Below are 19,490 nucleotides of genomic sequence, written 5' to 3'. Positions count from 1 at the left end.
TGTAGGCCCTCACCTACAACCTTTTAGAGGGTCAGCACACCAGCAAGCCCTCACCTACAATCTTTTATAGGGTCAGCTCACTTGCAGGCCCTTGCATATAATGTTTTAGAGGGTCAGCTGTTAGCCCAGAGGCCTGTGCCGGCGCTGCTGCCCCTATCAGCAGGCACGACCGCTGGGCTCCCTCTTGTCCCTCCTGCCGCCAAGCTGACAAACACGGGCGGCAACTAACTTAACTCTGCTACATGTGAACAATGCCAGTGTTTCCTTGCTGCTGGAGACTTGCACTGGTGCTGATGCTTGTGTGGGTGTGTCTCTCCTTCCTATGTGGCAACACATACACGCCTTCTGTCTCAGCAGCCAATGGCCGGATTGCAGCAGGTATTTAAAGGCACTTCCTACTACAAGAAGTTGCCTGAGCATCCTCAGTGTCTAGCCTGTCTAGTTCCTGTGCAAAGGTGTTTATCTTGTCTGCCTTTCTGTGTACCGAATCCTGCTATTGTACTCCTGGACTTTGCTTTCTGCCACCTGCCTCTGACCTCAGACTTTGTTTGTGGACTTTGCCTGTTTTCCGCCTGCCCCTGACCTCGGATCTTGTTTGCTGACTTCGCTTGATTGCCGCCTGTCCTGACCCATACCTCCAGGCCTCGTAAGTCCCCTCGGCGCTTTCACCGAGCACTCTGACCCCCCTGGTCAGCTGCCACTGACTTGGGGACTACTCTGGAGTGGCACCTGGCAGCTACCCTATGGCCCAAGCCTATCCACACCATCAGGAGCTCTAGTGAATACCAGGTAGCTGCTTAGATACGCCCCTCCGGAGTATACCCAGTCAGTGATGCAGTGGGTCCACACCCACTTGCATAACAGTTTGCTCAGGCCATGAAACCCGCTGTTCTGAACCCTTCAAGTGCGGAGTTACACCAAGAGTTGGCCCAGCAGCGTGAGCGTCAGGATCAAATATTGTCCTACCTACGCAATGTGAATATGCATCTAAATCACCTGACATCTGCTGACCCAGAGTCATCAAGCTTCTCTGCCCAAGTTAATTCGGCTCCTGCTTCGTCCTCTTCCTACGTACCCGGATCTGGACCTAGTCTCTCTGCTCCTCCACGTTTTAATGGTGACCTTAAGCAGTGCCGGGGGTTCATAAATCAATGCACCCTTCATTTTTAACTTTTGCCTCATCAATTTGCCTCGGACCGAGCCAAGGTGGCTTTTCTTATGTCCCACCTTACTGGGGAGGCACTGGCCTGGATCAATCCCCTCTGGGAAATCAACGACCCAGTCATAATGAATCTACAGGCCTTCCTAGAGGCCTTCTGCAAGGTGTTTGACGAGCTCGGACACACCACCTCCGCCACATCCTCCCTACTGCGGATGTGTCAAGGGAACCAATCCTTGGGTCTGTATGCAGTCCAGTTCCATACGCTAGCCTCTGAACTCAGCTGGAATAATGAGGCACTTGTGGCCACCTTTTGGGGGGGCCTCTGTGGGAGAATTAAAGATGAATTGGCCGGACGGGATGTTCCTTCCACCCTGGATGACCTCATCTCCCTGGCTACACGAATTGATTTACGGTTGCAAGAACGTGCCAGAGAAGTGGCACGTGAGAGGAAGCCTTGTCATCTGGCATCTTCCCTTCAGCAAGCCTCTAACCCTCTGCCTTCCATGTTGTCTGCAGTTCCTGAACCCATGCAGATCGACCGAGTTAGGCTGTCTGAACAGGAACGTGATCACCGCCGTGCCAAAGGACTTTGTTTCTATTGTGGTGGTTCTGATCATGCAGCCAATCAGCAGCCAATGGCCAGATTGAAGCAGGTATTTAAAGGCACTTCCTACACAGCCTGTCTAGTTCCTGTGCAAAGGTGTTTATCTTGTCTGCCTTCCTGTGTACCGAATCCTGCTATTGTACTCCTGGACTTTGCTTTCTGCCACCTGCCTCTGACCTCGGACTTTGTTTATGGACTTTGCCTGTTTGCCGCCTGCCCCTGACCTCGGATCTTGTTTGCTGACTTCGCTTGATTGCCGTCTGTCCTGACCCGTACCTCCAGGCCTCGTAAGTCCCCTTGGCGCTTGCACCGAGCACTCTGACCCCACTGGTCAGCTGCCACTGACTTGGGGACTACTCTGGAGTGGCACCTGGCAGCTACCCTACGGCCCAAGCCTATCCCCAACATCGGGGGCTCTAGTGAATACCAGGTAGCTGCTTAGTTATGCCCCTCCGGAGTATACCCAGTCAGTGATGCAGTGGGTCCACACCCGCTTGCATAACATCAGCTCACCTAAAGGCCCTCACCTACAACCTTTTAGAGGGTCAGCTCACCAACAAGCCCTCACCTACAATCTTTTACAGGGTCAGCTCACCTGTAGGCCCTCACCTACAACATTTTTAGAGGGTCAGCACACCAGCAAGCCCTCACCTACAATCTTTTATAGGGTCAGCTCACCAGCTGGCACTCACCTTCAAGTCCAGTCTCACTATCCAAGAGTCTGGTCAACACAATCCTCACCCTGACGGCACACTGGGTGAACGTTATGGAGGCCGGGAGCGAGTCGGCTGCTGGCACCAGACTTGCCCTCCAATAGATCCTCGTTAAAGGATTTAAACTTTACTCATTCCAATTACAGGGCCTAGAAAGAGTCCTGTGTTGTTATTTGTCGTCACTACCTCCCTGAGTCGGGAGTGGGTAATTTGCACACCTGCTGCCTTCCTTGGATGTGGTAGCCGTTTCTCAGGCTCCCTCTACAGAATGGAACCCTGATTCCCCGTTACCCATGATCACCATGGTAGGAGCAGAAAGTACCATCGAAAGTTGATAGGGCAGACATCCAAATGGATCGTCGCCATCACGGGACGTGCGATCAGCCCCAGGTTATCTACAGTCACCAAAGCGGTAGCAGGCCCTCTCCCAAAATGTTTTATATGGTCAGATCAGCAGCAGGCCCTCGCCCACAAAATTGTTTGATGGTCAGCTCAGCAGCAGGCCCTCGCCCACAAAATGTTTTAGATGGTCAGCTCAGTAGCAGGCCCTCACCCCAAATGTTTAAGAGATTAACCAGCAGGCCATCAATCATAATTTTTCAAGGCTATGTATGATGCCCTCCTTTATGTGTAACAAAGGGTGTATTTCAGTGCCAGTTCCTTGTAATTTTTGGCAGCTCTTTAACTTAGTGCATAGGCTTTATGAGTGTAAGAGTCCCACTAATTGAATAATTGTACCACAATGTGAATGAGGCCCTCATTTATGTGATATACAGGTGGGATCGGAGTGCCTCTTGCTTGTAATTTTTGGCAGCACTTGCACTTTATATAGAAGTAAATTTTTAGGAAAGAATGTTTCCTAACAATTTTTCCTCTAAAATTGATTTTATCTTTGGTTTTGTGCGTATTATTGTCAGTTTGTTAAAGTGGCGTACTACTCAGACAACATTATTCCCAGCAGCGACCTGTCCAAGATGCATCCAGACATCCTCCCCGTGCTGTTCCCAAACCATTTCGGTGGTGTTTCCATCAATTTCTGAACTTTTTCTATGAATCAGGCACCCTCCCCTCTTCAGAGCAGGGGGTGCCTTGTTTAATGCTCGGGTTCCCCCATTGACTTCCATTATACTCTGAGCACCCGAGCATCCCGATGTGTTTGGCCTGAGCACCCGAGCACTTTGGTGCTCGATAAACACTAATTTTTAGGATGGGCAAACGTTATACAGGAGATGTAGCACAGGTTATGTCGTTGCCACCAGTAGCAAAAAAATTACACTGAATGTCACTGATATTTCGGATGTGCTAACGATGTACAGGAGATGTAGCGCAGGTAATGTCGCTGTCACCAGCAGCGAAAAATTTACTCTGAATGTCATTGATATTTCGGATGTGCTAACGTTATGCTGGAGATGTAGCGCAGGTAATGTCGCTGCAACCAGCAACAAAAAAAATTAGACTGAATGTTACTGATATTTAGGATGGGCAAATGTTATACAGTAGATGTAGCCCAGGTAATGTCGCTACCACCAGCAGCGAAAAAAAATTTGACTGAATGTCACTGATATTTTGGATGCGCAAACATTATACTGGAGATGTAGTGCAGGTAATGTCGCTGTCAACAACGGCGAAATAATTACACTGAATGTCACTGATATTTCGGATGCGCTAATGTCATGCTGGAGATGTAGCGCAGGTAATGTCGCTGCCACCAGCAGTGAAAAAATTTGACTGAATGTCACTCATATTTCGGATGTGCTAACGTTATACTGGAGATGTAGCGCAGATAATGTATCGGCAGTAATGCAGCAGCCAAACAATTGCAGATTGCGCTCAAAATGTATATTGCTACCAGATACAACAATAGTCCTTAAAAGGACTTTTGGGTCTCTACTAGTGATGAGCGAGCATGCTGGGCCGAATACTTGTTCGGCTCGAGCATCGCTATGCTCGGCACATGGCGGTACTCAGCCGAGTACCACATGTGCTTGAGCGGCATGCTTAAGTCTCCTCCCCGCACATTTTGGGGCTGCTAATCAGCCAATAAATGTGCAGATAAGTACTGCCATCACTGTAATGCCAGTAGTCATGTTGGCTGCTGACATTACAGTGATTGGCTGGCCAAAACGTGTCATCGGGTGCTATGTAGCACCCGATGACGCGGGATTGGCTCATTGCAAGTCAGGGAGAGCTGCGCTTAGGAAGGGACAGATAGTGTAGGGAGTTTGCAATTGTATTTTATTCAAGAGAGTAACTTTTCAAAGACCCAAAAGTCCTTTTAAGAACTATTGTGTGTGGTTGGCAGCAATTTATTTTAGTAGTACTCAAATTGATTTTTACATACTTTGCAAAATAGCGATTCTTTTTCTATATAGAGGGAGTCAGCAGTGACATCTGTGCAATACCTTCTGTGTGTCAGGGGCAGAGATAGGAGGAATATTAGGCTACTTTCACACTAGCGGCAAGGACCTCCGGCAGGATCTGTCCTTCCGCTAGTGACCGCGTGCCTCCGGACTGCCGCTCCATCCCCATTGACTATAATGGGGACGGGGCGGAGTTCCGGCGAGGCACGGCAGCGCACAACGAGAGGCTGCCGGAAAAAAAACTATGAGATGTCTGACATTTATTCCAGCAGCCTCTCGCCGTGCGCTGCCGTGCCTCGCCGGAACTCCGCCCCGTCCTCATTATAGTCAATGGGGATGGAGCGGCAGTCCGGAGGTACGCGGTCACTAGCAGCAGGATGAATCCGACAGGCTGTTCACCCGACGGAACAGCCTGCCAGAGGTCCGTGCCGCTAGTGTGAAAGTAGCCTTAGTGAAAACAATATTTTTCCCATAATCTATCCACATTTTTGCTGTAAACTGTGTCATCCGTCAGTTGTCAGATCTGCGCTGCAATACCTTGTGTGGTTGTCATGGCCAGATATAGGGAAAAAATCTAAATACAGAAAACACTTATTTTTTTTTCCATAATCTATCCACATTTTTGCTGTCAACGGTGCAATCCGTGAATTGTGTGATCTGCCCTTCAATACATTGTACGGTTGTCAGGGCCAGATATAGGGAAATAAATTAGAATACAGAAAACACAATTTTTTACCCCCCATAATCTATCCTCATTTTTGCTGTCAACGGTGCAATCAGTAATCTGCGCTTCAATACATTTTGTGGTTTTCAGGGCCAGATATAGTGAAAAATATAAATATAAACTACATCAGAAAACAGTGTCTGTCCTGCAGATTCCAATAATCTGGGCCTAAAATAGGGTCCATATTCTGTGTGTTTCTGTGGCATATACTGTCCTGCATCAGAAAACTGTATATTTAGGGCAAATTCCCAGAATCTGGGCCTAATCTAGTGTCTATATTCTGTGTGTTTCTGTGACATATACTGTCCTGAATCAAAAAAACGGTGTCTTTAGGGCAAAATCCAAAAATCTGGGCCTAATCTAGTGTCCATAATCTGTGTTTTTATGTGACATATACTGTCCTGCATCATAAAAAATGTTTCTTTAGAGCAAATTCCAAATATCTGGGCCTAATCTAGTGTCCATAATCTGTCTTTCTGTGACATATACTGTCCTGCATAAGAATACAGTGTCTTTAGGGCACAATCCACATATCTGGGTCTAATCTAGTGTCCATATTCTGTGTGTTTCTGTGACATATACTGTCCTGCATCAGAAAACAGTTTTTTTTAGAGCAAAATCCAAATATCTGGGCCTAATATAGTGTCCATATTCTGTGTGTTTCTTTGACATATACTGTCCTGCATCATAAAACAGTGTCTTTAGGGCAAAATCCTCCTCAGCCGTGTTAGCCCCCCATATCAAAAATCTTTGTTAGATCAGGTTAGATCAATTGTTGCTTGCGTTAGATCTCACACAGAAGTAGAGATATTAACAGTTATTTGCAGCGGGGTCTAACCCGTCATCAGCCCGCCCTTATCAAAAAATTGACCAAATAATTAGCTATTTTGGAAGATATTTGTTAGATCTGGTATGATCAACTAGTTGTTTTGTTAGATCTCACCTAATTACAGACTTATTAAGTGATAAAAGAGGGCGGCTAGCTAGCAATTTTCAGATAAAATTTGATGCAGACTAATAGGCCTTTGTTAGATCCGGTAAGATCAAGTGGTTTCAACGTTAGATCTCATATAATTTCCGAGATATTTCACATGAAAACACAGATAATAGGAAGTATTAAATAGGAAGGGGGGGGGGGGGCTAGCTCCCCCACATGCAATTTTCTGGTAAAATTTTATTCAGGCTAATAGATCTGCATTAGATCCGGTAAGATCAAGTGGTTTCTACTTTAGTTCTCATATAATTACAGAGATATTATGAATATTTGGTATTACATAAGGGGGGCTAGCCCCCCACATGCAATTTTCTGGTAAAATTTCATTCAGGCTAATAGGCCTTTGTTAGATCCGGTAAGTTCAAGTGGTTTCAACGTTAGATCTCATATAATTACAGAGATATTTCACATGAAAACACACATATTAGGTAGTATTAAATAGGGGGGCTAGCCCCCCCACATGCAACTTTCTGGTAAAATTTGATTCAGACTAATAGATCTGCATTAGATCCGTTAAGATCAAGTGGTTTCAACGTTAGATCTCATATAGTTACAGAGATATTATGGATATTTGGTATTACATAAGGGGGGGCTAGCCCCCCCCCCCCCCCCCCCACTTATAATTTTCGTGTAAAATTTCATTCAGGCTAATAGGACTTTGTAAGATCCGGTAAGATCAAGTGGTTTCAACGTTAGATCTCATATAATTACAGAGATATTATGGATATTTGGTATTACATAAGGGGGGCTATTTAATAATACCTAATATCTGTGTTTTTATGTGAAATATCTCTGTAATTATTTGAGATCTAACTTGAAATAACTTGATCTTACCGTATCTAACCAAGGTCTATTAGCCTGAATGAAATTTTACCAGAAAATTGCATGTGGGGGGGGGGACTAGCCCCCCTTATGAAAAACCAAATATCCATAATATCTCTGTAATTATATGAGATCTAACGTTGAAACCACTTGATCTTACTGGATCTAACGAAGGCCTATTAGCTGGAATGAAATTTTACCAGAAAATTGCATGTGGGGGGGCTAGCCCCCCCCCTTATGTAATACCAAATATCCATAATATCTCTGTAATTATATGAGATCTAACATTGAAACCACTTGATCTCACCCGATCTAACGAAGACCTATTAGTCTGAATCAAATTTTACCAGAAAATTGCATGTGGGGGGAGGGGGGGTGGCTAGCCCCCCTATTTAATACTACCTAATATCTGTAATGTAGAACAGAATGAAATAGCGGCACTCACCCGTGTGGAGTAAAATCAGCAACTTTATTGTTCAAATGCTACATCAGGCAGGGGGCGGACAATTCAAAACACACGCATTGATCAGCGGCGGCCGTTTCGCGCAAAATGCGCTTCTTCTGGCTGTGCGTCAATGCGTGTCCACACATCACTCCTCTTAAATACTGGCGTGGACAGCTGTCAACAATCGACAGATCAGGCCACGTCAGCATCCAGGTGATGTGCTAATATGGGGATACATTATAGACACAATATAAAAGCAATGTACGTGCAAAAAACAAAGGAACATATACAAAACTGCACAGCAGAGAGCTTGACATGTTGAGGCTTTCACAAAAATGGACTTAGATCGTTCCTATCATTAAGTCCCAATTCCCCTAAGGCTTGTGTTCGCAATATCCACTTAGCCTCTCTCTGCAGGAGGAGGCGATGTCTATCTCCTCCCTGCACAGGGGCGGACACAGTTTCAAGACCAGAGAAAGAGACACAACTAGTGTCACTGTCGTGGGCACTCCTGATATGCTCTATAAACCTGGGACAACCTTTCCCTGTCTTTACAGAGTTGAAATGTTCTCTTACCCGTTCGAACAGGCATCTAATGGTTTTACCGATGTAAAATCGCCCACATGTGCACAACAATAAATATACTAGATAAGTACTACGACAGTTGATAAAGGTATTGATAGTATGCCTAATGCCAGCAAATTCAATACTCTTTTTCTGTGAATTGTTGGTGCACAGTGAGCAACTTCCACACCTGTAATTACCTTTTGGCAAGTTACTTTTTAGCCAATTCTTGCTCTTCTCTTTCTGTAGCCTACTCCTAACAAGCTTGTCCTTGATAGTGTGACTCCTTCTAAAGGAGATAAGGGGTCTCTGTCCTGTCAGCTCATTGAGGGTTGCGTCCCTCCTCAAAACGTCCCAGTTCTTATATATGACAGACCGAATACGATCTGCCATTGGACTGTATTTGAAGGAGAACGCAAATCTAGCACCCTTGGCTGGATCAATGTCCCCATCCTTCTTTTTGTTGACAATGTTCAGAAGGCCGTCCTGTGAGAAGTTGTCCTCAACCCTTTTCATATCTCTGCTTAATGTTTCCTCAGGGTAACCCCTTTTTATTAAGCGTTGTCTAAGGTCGTCAGCCTGTCTATGGTAACCGCTACTTCTGCTATTGATGCGTCTCAACCTAATGAACTGCCCGTACGGTACGGCCTTTTTAACACTCCGTGGGTGGAAGCTGTCGTGGTGGAGCAAGGAGTTGGTCGCCGTGGGCTTACGAAAGCCCTCCGTGACCAACTCGTCGCCTTCCACCAGGACAGCCACATCCAGGAATTCAAGCCTATTTCCTCCAAAATTCATGGTGAAGGTCATGCCCATGTCATTCTTGTTCACATAATCCACAAATTCTTTGCATTCTTTTTCTGTACCCTCCCAAACAATGAAGATGTCATCTACATAGCGTAGATAGACTTTCAATTTAGAAAGAAAAGGGTTGGTAACAGAGTAAATATACCTTTCTTCAAGTCTGGCGAGATATATATTGGCAAAGGTGCAGGAGACGGGGGCCCCCATTGCCGTACCCAGTTTTTGCCTAAACCAGTCATCACCAAATTGGAAAAAATTGTTCATCAAAATGAACCTCAACGCCTCCCCAACAAACTCACAGTATATAGGGCCCCTACCCACGTTCGCCACGATGTCCAGGATCGCCTCAACACCCGCATCATGGGGGATGCGGGTGTAGAGGCTCTCCACATCGAGTGATACGAGTTGGTAGTCCTTCTGCCAATAAATCTCTTTCAGGGCCAAAAGAAAATCATTAGTGTCCCTGAGATAGGCAGGGGCGCTACTGAGTACTGGTTTTAGAAGCCACTCCAAATACTTGGATAAAGGCTCAGTCACTGAGCCAATCCCCGCGACAATGGGGCGTCCCGGGGGATGGCTCAGCGACTTGTGCACTTTTGGAAGAAAATACCAAGATGGCTTTGCCGGAGATAGAGGAACAAGTTTGTCCAACATGTTTTTGGCTAAAAAGCCAACATCCACATATTTCTGGACGAGAGACTGTAGCAACTGCTGGGTATTGGGCAAAGGGTCACCCCGTGTCCTTTCATACACGGAAGTATCACCCAGTTGTCTGAGTGCTTCATTAATGTAGAATTCCCTGGACATGAGGACGACATTGCCCCCCTTGTCCGCTGGTTTCACTACTATATCCTCCTGGGATATAAATCCTCCTGGGATTTAACTGGAATTCCGGTAAAAGATTCAATAAGAGGCAACAGAAGAAAAAACCGTATCGACGCTCCAACAATGATTACTGGACAACAGACTCCGATTCCAGTATTTCGGATGACCCTGGTAATGCATCAGCCGACCCTACTAGGGAACCATGCGGCCCTTTAGGAAAAGGATCAGAAGAGGAGGGAGGAAGACCAATAAAACCAACAGGGGTCAGGAAATCAGGAAGGGAGAAAAAACAAGTCTCCTGGAGGAAGTAGACAACGTCCCAACTACTGAAGAAAATCTGGTGATTAACTTAACTGGCCGTTTGCTACCACCTGATTGTGTGAAGATCCTGAATAAAGGACTGGGTTATAGCCTGACTGAAAGGTTTGATCCCGCTACCTTTGAGGTGGATCTGTTCAAAGCCACCCGCAAATTATACTTGCATAAGCTCTTCAGAGATACCCCACAGAAGCTACCCATTACTTTGGGAGAACTGCCACTTCAACCTGACCCTGTGGCCTTTCAGGTGTCGAATAAATTCAATGATGATGAACGTGCCTGCCTTGAATTCCTCACTGGTGCGGACGCCACCGAGAGACCTGCCACTGATCTCTCCGTGGATCCATTCACTGGTGGAGTTAGATCTACCTTTTGCCCACCCATGCCCGCTGGGAGTAGTATTGATATCTTCCAGTATCAAGTTATTAGGGACATCAGAGCAGTGATATATTCCACTGCCCCACCTAACATCAGTGTGGAGAAACAAAAGGCCTTACAGTGGCTCCGTTCCCAGGAGGATATAGTAGTGAAACCAGCGGACAAGGGGGGCAATGTCGTCCTCATGTCCAGGGAATTCTACATTAATGAAGCACTCAGACAACTGGGTGATACTTCCGTGTATGAAAGGACACGGGGTGACCCTTTGCCCAATACCCAGCAGTTGCTACAGTCTCTCGTCCAGAAATATGTGGATGTTGGCTTTTTAGCCAAAAACATGTTGGACAAACTTGTTCCTCTATCTCCGGCAAAGCCATCTTGGTATTTTCTTCCAAAAGTGCACAAGTCGCTGAGCCATCCCCCGGGACGCCCCATTGTCGCGGGGATTGGCTCAGTGACTGAGCCTTTATCCAAGTATTTGGAGTGGCTTCTAAAACCAGTACTCAGTAGCGCCCCTGCCTATCTCAGGGACACTAATGATTTTCTTTTGGCCCTGAAAGAGATTTATTGGCAGAAGGACTACCAACTCGTATCACTCGATGTGGAGAGCCTCTACACCCGCATCCCCCATGATGCGGGTGTTGAGGCGATCCCGGACATCGTGGCGAACGTGGGTAGGGGCCCTATATACTGTGAGTTTGTTGGGGAGGCGTTGAGGTTCATTTTGATGAACAATTTTTTCCAATTTGGTGATGACTGGTTTAGGCAAAAACTGGGTACGGCAATGGGGACCCCCGTCTCCTGCACCTTTGCCAATATACTGTATATCTCGCCAGACTTGAAGACAGGTATATTTACTCTGTTACCAACCCTTTTCTTTCTAAATTGAAAGTCTATCTACGTTATGTAGATGACATCTTCATTGTTTGGGAGGGTACAGAAAAAGAATGCAAAGAATTTGTGGATTATGTGAACAAGAATGACATGGGCATGACCTTCACCATGAATTTTGGAGGAAATAGGCTTGAATTCCTGGATGTGGCTGTCCTGGTGGAAGGCGACGAGTTGGTCACGGAGGGCTTTCGTAAGCCCACGGCGACCAACTCCTTGCTCCACCACGACAGCTTCCACCCACGGAGTGTTAAAAAGGCCGTACCGTACGGGCAGTTCATTAGGTTGAGACGCATCAATAGCAGAAGTAGCGGTTACCATAGACAGGCTGACGACCTTAGACAACGCTTAATAAAAAGGGGTTACCCTGAGGAAACATTAAGCAGAGATATGAAAAGGGTTGAGGACAACTTCTCACAGGACGGCCTTCTGAACATTGTCAACAAAAAGAAGGATGGGGACATTGATCCAGCCAAGGGTGCTAGATTTGCGTTCTCCTTCAAATACAGTCCAATGGCAGATCGTATTCGGTCTGTCATATATAAGAACTGGGACGTTTTTAGGAGGGACGCAATCCTCAATGAGCTGACAGGACAGAGACCCCTTATCTCCTTTAGAAGGAGTCACACTATCAAGGACAAGCTTGTTAGGAGTAGGCTACAGAAAGAGAAGAGCAAGAATTGGCTAAAAAGTAACTTGCCAAAAGGTAATTACAGGTGTGGAAGTTGCTCACTGTGCACCAACAATTCACAGAAAAAGAGTATTGAATTTGCTGGCATTAGGCATACTATCAATACCTTTATCAACTGTCGTAGTACTTATCTAGTATATTTATTGTTGTGCACATGTGGGCGATTTTACATCGGTAAAACCATTAGATGCCTGTTCGAACGGGTAAGAGAACATTTCAACTCTGTAAAGACAGGGAAAGGTTGTCCCAGGTTTATAGAGCATATCAGGAGTGCCCACGACAGTGACACTAGTTGTGTCTCTTTCTCTGGTCTTGAAACTGTGTCCGCCCCTGTGCAGGGAGGAGATAGACATCGCCTCCTCCTGCAGAGAGAGGCTAAGTGGATATTGCGAACACAAGCCTTAGGGGAATTGGGACTTAATGATAGGAACGATCTAAGTCCATTTTTGTGAAAGCCTCAACATGTCAAGCTCTCTGCTGTGCAGTTTTGTATATGTTCCTTTGTTTTTTGCACGTACATTGCTTTTATATTGTGTCTATAATGTATCCCCATATTAGCACATCACCTGGATGCTGACGTGGCCTGATCTGTCGATTGTTGACAGCTGTCCACGCCAGTATTTAAGAGGAGTGATGTGTGGACACGCATTGACGCACAGCCAGAAGAAGCGCATTTTGCGCGAAACGGCCGCCGCTGATCAATGCGTGTGTTTTGAATTGTCCGCCCCCTGCCTGATGTAGCATTTGAACAATAAAGTTGCTGATTTTACTCCACACGGGTGAGTGCCGCTATTTCATTCTGTTCTACATTACCGTGATTTCTGCATCTCGCTTCTTTAGCTGAGCACCGCCGATCGTGTGGGTCCTCTCCAGCCATACACAGCGTCTTTCTCCTCGTGTATCCAGCCGGAGCATTGGTGCCGCCCCCTACCTTTTTCGTTACATTCTACCTAATATCTGTGTTTTCATGTAAAATATCTCTGTAATTATATGAGATCTAACATTGAAACCACTTGATCTTACCGGATCTAACGAAGGCCTCATAGTCTGAATAAAATTTTACTAGAAAATTGCATGTGGGGGGCTAGCCCCCCTCACTAATCACTTAATAAGTCTGTAATTATGTGAGATCTAACAAAACAACTAGTTGATCATACCGGATCTAACAAATATATTCCAAAATAGCTAATTGTTTGGTCACTTTTTTGATAAGGGGGGGCTGATGACGGGTTAGCCCCCCCTGCAAATAACTGTTAATATCTCTACTTCTGTGTGAGATCTAACACAAACAACAATTGATCTAATCTGATCTAACAAACATCTGACTAACTGTATATGTTTTGTTCAAAAATGTTGATATGGGGGGGCTAAATATCTAATCTAGTGTCCATATTCTGTGTGTTTCTGTGACATACACTCACCTAAAGAATTATTAGGAACACCTGTTCTATTTCTGATTAATGCAATTATCTAGTCAACCAATCACATGGCAGTTGCTTCAATGCATTTAGGGTGGTGCTCCTGGTCAAGACAATCTCCTGAACTCCAAACTGAATGCCAGAATGGGAAAGAAAGGTGATTTAAGCAATTTTGAGCGTGGCATGGTTATTGGTGCCAGATGGGCCGGTCTGAGTATTTCACAATCTGCTCAGTTACTGGGATTTTCACGCACAACCATTTCTAGGGTTTACAAAGAATGGTGTGAAAAGGGAAAAACATCCAGTATGCGGCCGTCCTGTGGGCGACAATGCCTTGTGGATGCTAGAGGTCAGAGGAGAATGGGCCGACTGATTCAAGCTGATAGAAGAGCAACGTTGGCTGAAATAACCACTCGTTACAACCGAGGTATGCAGCAAAGCATTTGTGAAGCCACAACACGCACAACCTTGAGGCGGATGGGCTACAACAGCAGAAGACCCCACCGGGTACCACTCATCTCCACTACAAATAGGAAAAAGAGGCTACAATTTGCACAAGCTCACCAAAATTGGACTGTTGAAGACTGGAAAAATGTTGCCTGGTCTGATGAGTCTCGATTTCTGTTGAGACATTCAAATGGTAGAGTCCGAATTTGGCGTAAACAGAATGAGAACATGTATCCATCCTCTGATGGCTACTTCCAGCAGGATAATGCACCATGTCACAAAGCTCGAATCATTTCAAATTGGTTTCTTGAACATGACAATGAGTTCACTGTACTAAAATGGCCCCCACAGTCACCAGATCTCAACCCAATAGAGCATCTTTGGGATGTGGTGGAACGGGAGCTTCGTGCCCTGGATGTGCATCCCTCAAATCTCCATCAACTGCTAGATGCTATCCTATCAATATGGGCCAACATTTCTAAAGAATGCTATCAGCACCTTGTAGAATCAATGGCACGTAGAATTAAGGCAGTTCTGAAGGCAAAAGGGGGTCCAACACCGTATTAGTATGGTGTTCCTAATAATTCTTTAGGTGAGTGTATACTGTCCTACATCAGAAAAGTGTTTCTTAGGGCACAATCCAAATATCTGGGCCTAATCTAGTGTCCATATTCTGTGTGTTTCTGTGACATATACTGTCCTGCATCAGAAAACAGTGTCTTTAGGGCAAAATCCCAAAATCTGGGCTTAATCTAGTGTCCATATTCTGTGTGTTTCTGTGACATATACTGTCCTGCATCAGAAAACTGTTTATTTAGAGCACAATCCAAATATCTGGGTTTAATCTAGTGTCAATATTCTGTGTGTTTCTGTAACATATACTGTCCTAAAACAATAACAAATACAGGTGCACTCTGCAGTCTAACTAAACCCTCAAACTGATTTTAAAATTGAGAGATTAGTCAACATGTCCTACGGTGTAGAACATGTCTAAGCCCGGGCACCACGCCAAGGTTTCTCAAGTAGCCTGGGACCTAACACTCTCCTACCTGAGCCATATGGGCACTACCAGGAGCCAGTGGGCAAATTACAGGAGCATAAGGCCGACTCACAAACAGCTCACCAGTTACCTCCAGCATGTGGCCATGCTTGCAATGGGAGGAGGGAGGAGTCTGCGAGTCCCACTCAAGACTGGCTGATATGTCCCAGGCCTCACAGGTGCACCTAAATGTGGCCTGTAGATGGAAAACAGGCACATTTAAATTGGAGTTTATACACCTCCAGGAATCTATATATACAAACTAAGAAGACAGGTTGGCATTAGCAGGAGCTGCTCAAACCCACATGCAGTTGTGCATTTATATAGGGGAGCAAATCCTGCACTTGTGGCCCGTTGCTAATGGCAATCCCCAGCAAAATGCATACGGTGGAGGATGCCCGCGGTGAACCACAAGTACCACAATAGACATCCTACACAAGGTAACAAGTGCGGATGTTGTAATTAATATAACAATATAACAAAACAATAACAAATACAGGTGCACTCTGCAGTCTAACTAAACCCTCAAACTGATTTTAAAATTGAGAGATTAGTCAACATGTCTAAGCTCGGGCACCACGCCAAGGTTTCTCAAGTAGCCCGGGACCTAACACTCTCCTACCTGAGCCGTATGGGCACTACCAGGAGCCAGTGGGCAAATTACAGGAGCATAAGGCCAACACACAAACAGCTCACCAGTTACCTCCAGCATGTGGCCATGCTTGCAATGGGAGGAGGGAGGACCTTGTGTAGGATGTCTATTGTGGTACTTGTGGTTCGCCGCGGGCATCCTCCACCGTATGCATTTTGCTGGGGATTGCCATTAGCAACGGGCCACAAGTGCAGGATTTGCTCCCCTATATATATGCACAACTGCATGTGGGTTTGAGCAGCTCCTGCTAATGCCAACATATACTGTCCTGCATCAGAAAACTGTGTCTTTAAGGCAAAATCCAAATATCTGGGCCTAATCTAGTGTCCATATTCTGTGTGTTTCTGTGACATATAACCGTTTCTTTAGTGCAAAATCTAAATATCTGGGTCTAATCTAGTGTCCATATTCTGTGAGATATACTGTCCTGCATCAGAAAACTGTGTCTTTAGCAGACTTTTAAACAATCTGTGCCACATCTAGTAACAAAACAATTAAAATGAAGAAGGCAAGTACTAAGGGACGGGGACACTGTCCAAGTCATACCACTGCGAACAGTTGGTCGTTTGGATTGCTGAAGATAATGCTTTCACTCTGTAGCCAAGAGTCTGGTCAACCGAATCCTCTCTCTGATCATCCTTCCTCCCACCATGGAGAGGCTTGCCAAATGAGTGATCCCACACTCGGATATTCCGAGGAGCTCTATCCAGCGCCACTATTAAATTTGGCCCTCGTGCCCAGCACGCTTGCAGAGGGACCTGAGATATTGTGCCCTGATTCCCAACCTCTTGAGCCTTCACAGTCTCAAGAAGATGACAGTGGTGAACGGCAATCATTCGTTCGCGAGGTGGATGATAATGAGACACAGTTATTAATCACTGAGGTTGTGGTTAGGTCAAGTCAGGAGGATGAGCAGAGTCAGGAAGTGGAAGAGGAGGTGGTTGACGATGAGGTCAGTCACCCAATATGGGAAGGTGAAAAGCTGAGCGAGGAAAGCCGTACAGAGGGGGAGGTATCCGCAGCACTGCAACAGGCTAGAAGAGTCAGTGGGGTTGCAAAAGGGAGAAGTCGGCTTACACCAAACAGGCCCGCAACTGTTACACCGAGCACCACCATGTGTAAATCTACCTTGCCAAAGGGTAGGTGTTCCGCAGTATGGCACTTTTTTCAGGAAAGTGCAGACGACAAAAGAGTGGTAGTTTGCAACATGTGCTGTACCAAAATGAGTCGGGGCGTGAACACTAGCAACCTCACCACCACCAGCCTGATCCACCACATGGTATCCAAGCACCCTAACAAGTGGGCGAACGCCTGGGTCCACAATCTGTGTCTGCGGGTCACACCACTTCCTCCTCTTCCCCTGTGTTACGCACTGCTGGACAATCCCCTGTCGAAGGCGCAGGCCAGGATGCCCCTCGCCCTGCACCTGGACCTTCGCATGAACCAACAGCAACAAAATCCACTTCCCTGTCCTAACGCATCGTCCAAATGTCCATAACTCAGTCATTTGAACGCAAGCGAAAATACCCTTGGATAAAGCTAAGGCGAAACGTATGTCAGGGAGTCGTCCCCCTTCTCCCTCCCACGGATACCAGGGTCAGTATATTGTCTGTCCGTGTTGGTTAGTGATTGTCCATATCTCTCTGACTGCTGTTAGTTACACTTACTGTGATTTCCCTAAGTTGGAGCCACGGAGTTTGACCCATATTTATGAGGGAACCTGGGTGTGTCCTGGCCATGTGAGATGAGTATTGGACCCTCTATTGCTGAACCGGCCATGGATGATTTCACTATATCCAATAGTATAAGCACTTTATTATGTGTTATTCATTGATGTGCATGTATCATCTGTATATGTATAATAGACCCATTATACTTGTGTGTGTGTGTGTGTGTGTGTGGGGAGGGGGGTGATTCTTGCTCTATAGCTTTTACCTGCTGATTTTACATTGTATACTTTCTGTGCATTATTTAGTAGACATGATTATGTGTAATGAAGTTATTTTTCTACATTACATGTGTGGTTCTATTTAGTGGGTTTAGTCAAATACCCACCCACCCACAGGCCATAGCACTAAATGCGCAACTTTTGAAATTACTGGCCCTTTAAATGTTGCCATTTAGGTTTGTGGACACTGAGGCCTTCCGCAGCCTGATGTCGGCGGCCGTCCCTCGGTACGCAGTCCCCAGCCGCCACTATTTTTCACAGTGTGCTGTGCCCGCCTTACACCAGCATGTGCCCCAGAACATCACCCATGCCCTGACCAATGCAGTTACTGGGAAGGTCCCTTTAACCACGGACAAATGGATAAGTGCTGGTGGCCAGGGACACTACATTTCCCTGACCACACACTGAGTGAATGTTGTGGAGGCCGGGAGTAAGTCGTACCCTGGGATGGCACAGGTGCTACCCATGCCCAGGATTGCAGGCCCTACGTCCATCATGTTCTCCACCAGCAGCTTTGTTGCTGGCTCCAACCCCCACTTCTCCTCCTCCACCGACTCCTCCTCCACTTCCACCTCCAGCAGCAGTCAGCCATCAGTCGCTAGCTGGAAGCAGTGTAGCACTGCTGTGGGTAAGCATCAACAGGTCGTGCAGAAGTTGATCTGCTTAGGGGACAAACAGCACACCGCTGCAGAGCTGTGGCAGGGTATAAGGGACCAAACCTAGTTGTGCCTCTCGCCACTCAACCTACAACCAGGCATTTTTGTGTTTGACAATGGCCGTAACTGGGTGGCGCTTTGGAGCTCGGCAACCTGACACACATCCCATGCCTAGCCCACGTCTTAAACTTAGTGGTTCAGCGGTTTATCAAAACCTACCCCAATTTGCCAGAGCTACTAGTGAAGGCGCGCCGCATGTGTGCCCATTTCCGCAAGTCGTCCACAGCTTCAGCTGGTCTGTTAACGCTGCAGCAGTGCTTGTGGCTTCCAGCTCAACGACTGTTGTGCGAAGTGAGCACACGCTGGAACTCTACGTTCCACATGTTGGCTACATTCCACATGTTCCACATGTTGGCCAAGCGAAGAGTGGGCATTGACGTCAGACTTCTGTGAGGTTTTAAAAAACTTTGATTAATCCACACAGATGGGTAGTTGTGATAACGCTATAATCAGCTTAACCATCCCACTGCTGTGTCTACTAAAACGATTGCTGCTCAAAATTAAGGACGACAATCTGACTGTGGCAGACGAGGAAATTGGGGAGGACATTAAACAGGATGATAGCCAGCACACCCTCAGTTCATCTTCTAAGCGCAAATTGGACCATAAAGAGGAGGAGCTGGAGTCAGTTGCCTCTGCTACAGAGGGTAGTACCCATGGAACTTTAATTCCATCTGTTCAGGGTGGATGGGCAGAAGAGGAGGATGAGGAGATGGATAGTCATACTGATGTCGACATCGACATCTTTCCTGTTGGTACTCTGGCACACATGGCTGACTTCATGTTAGGCTGCCTTTCCAGCGACCCTCGCATTATATACATTTTAGATAACACGGATTACTGGGTGTTCACCCTTCTCGACCCCCGCTACAAATAGAACTTCTCATCTCTCATTCCTATGGTGGAGTGGATGAGAAAAATGGTGCAATACCAATAGATCCTTGTTCGAAAATTGCTCCAAAATTTTCCATCTGACAA

The sequence above is a fragment of the Bufo bufo genome, chromosome 2 (assembly GCF_905171765.1).
Source record: "Bufo bufo chromosome 2, aBufBuf1.1, whole genome shotgun sequence".
Taxonomy (NCBI): Eukaryota; Metazoa; Chordata; class Amphibia; order Anura; family Bufonidae; genus Bufo; species Bufo bufo.
This window is presented reverse-complemented; position numbering follows the sequence as displayed.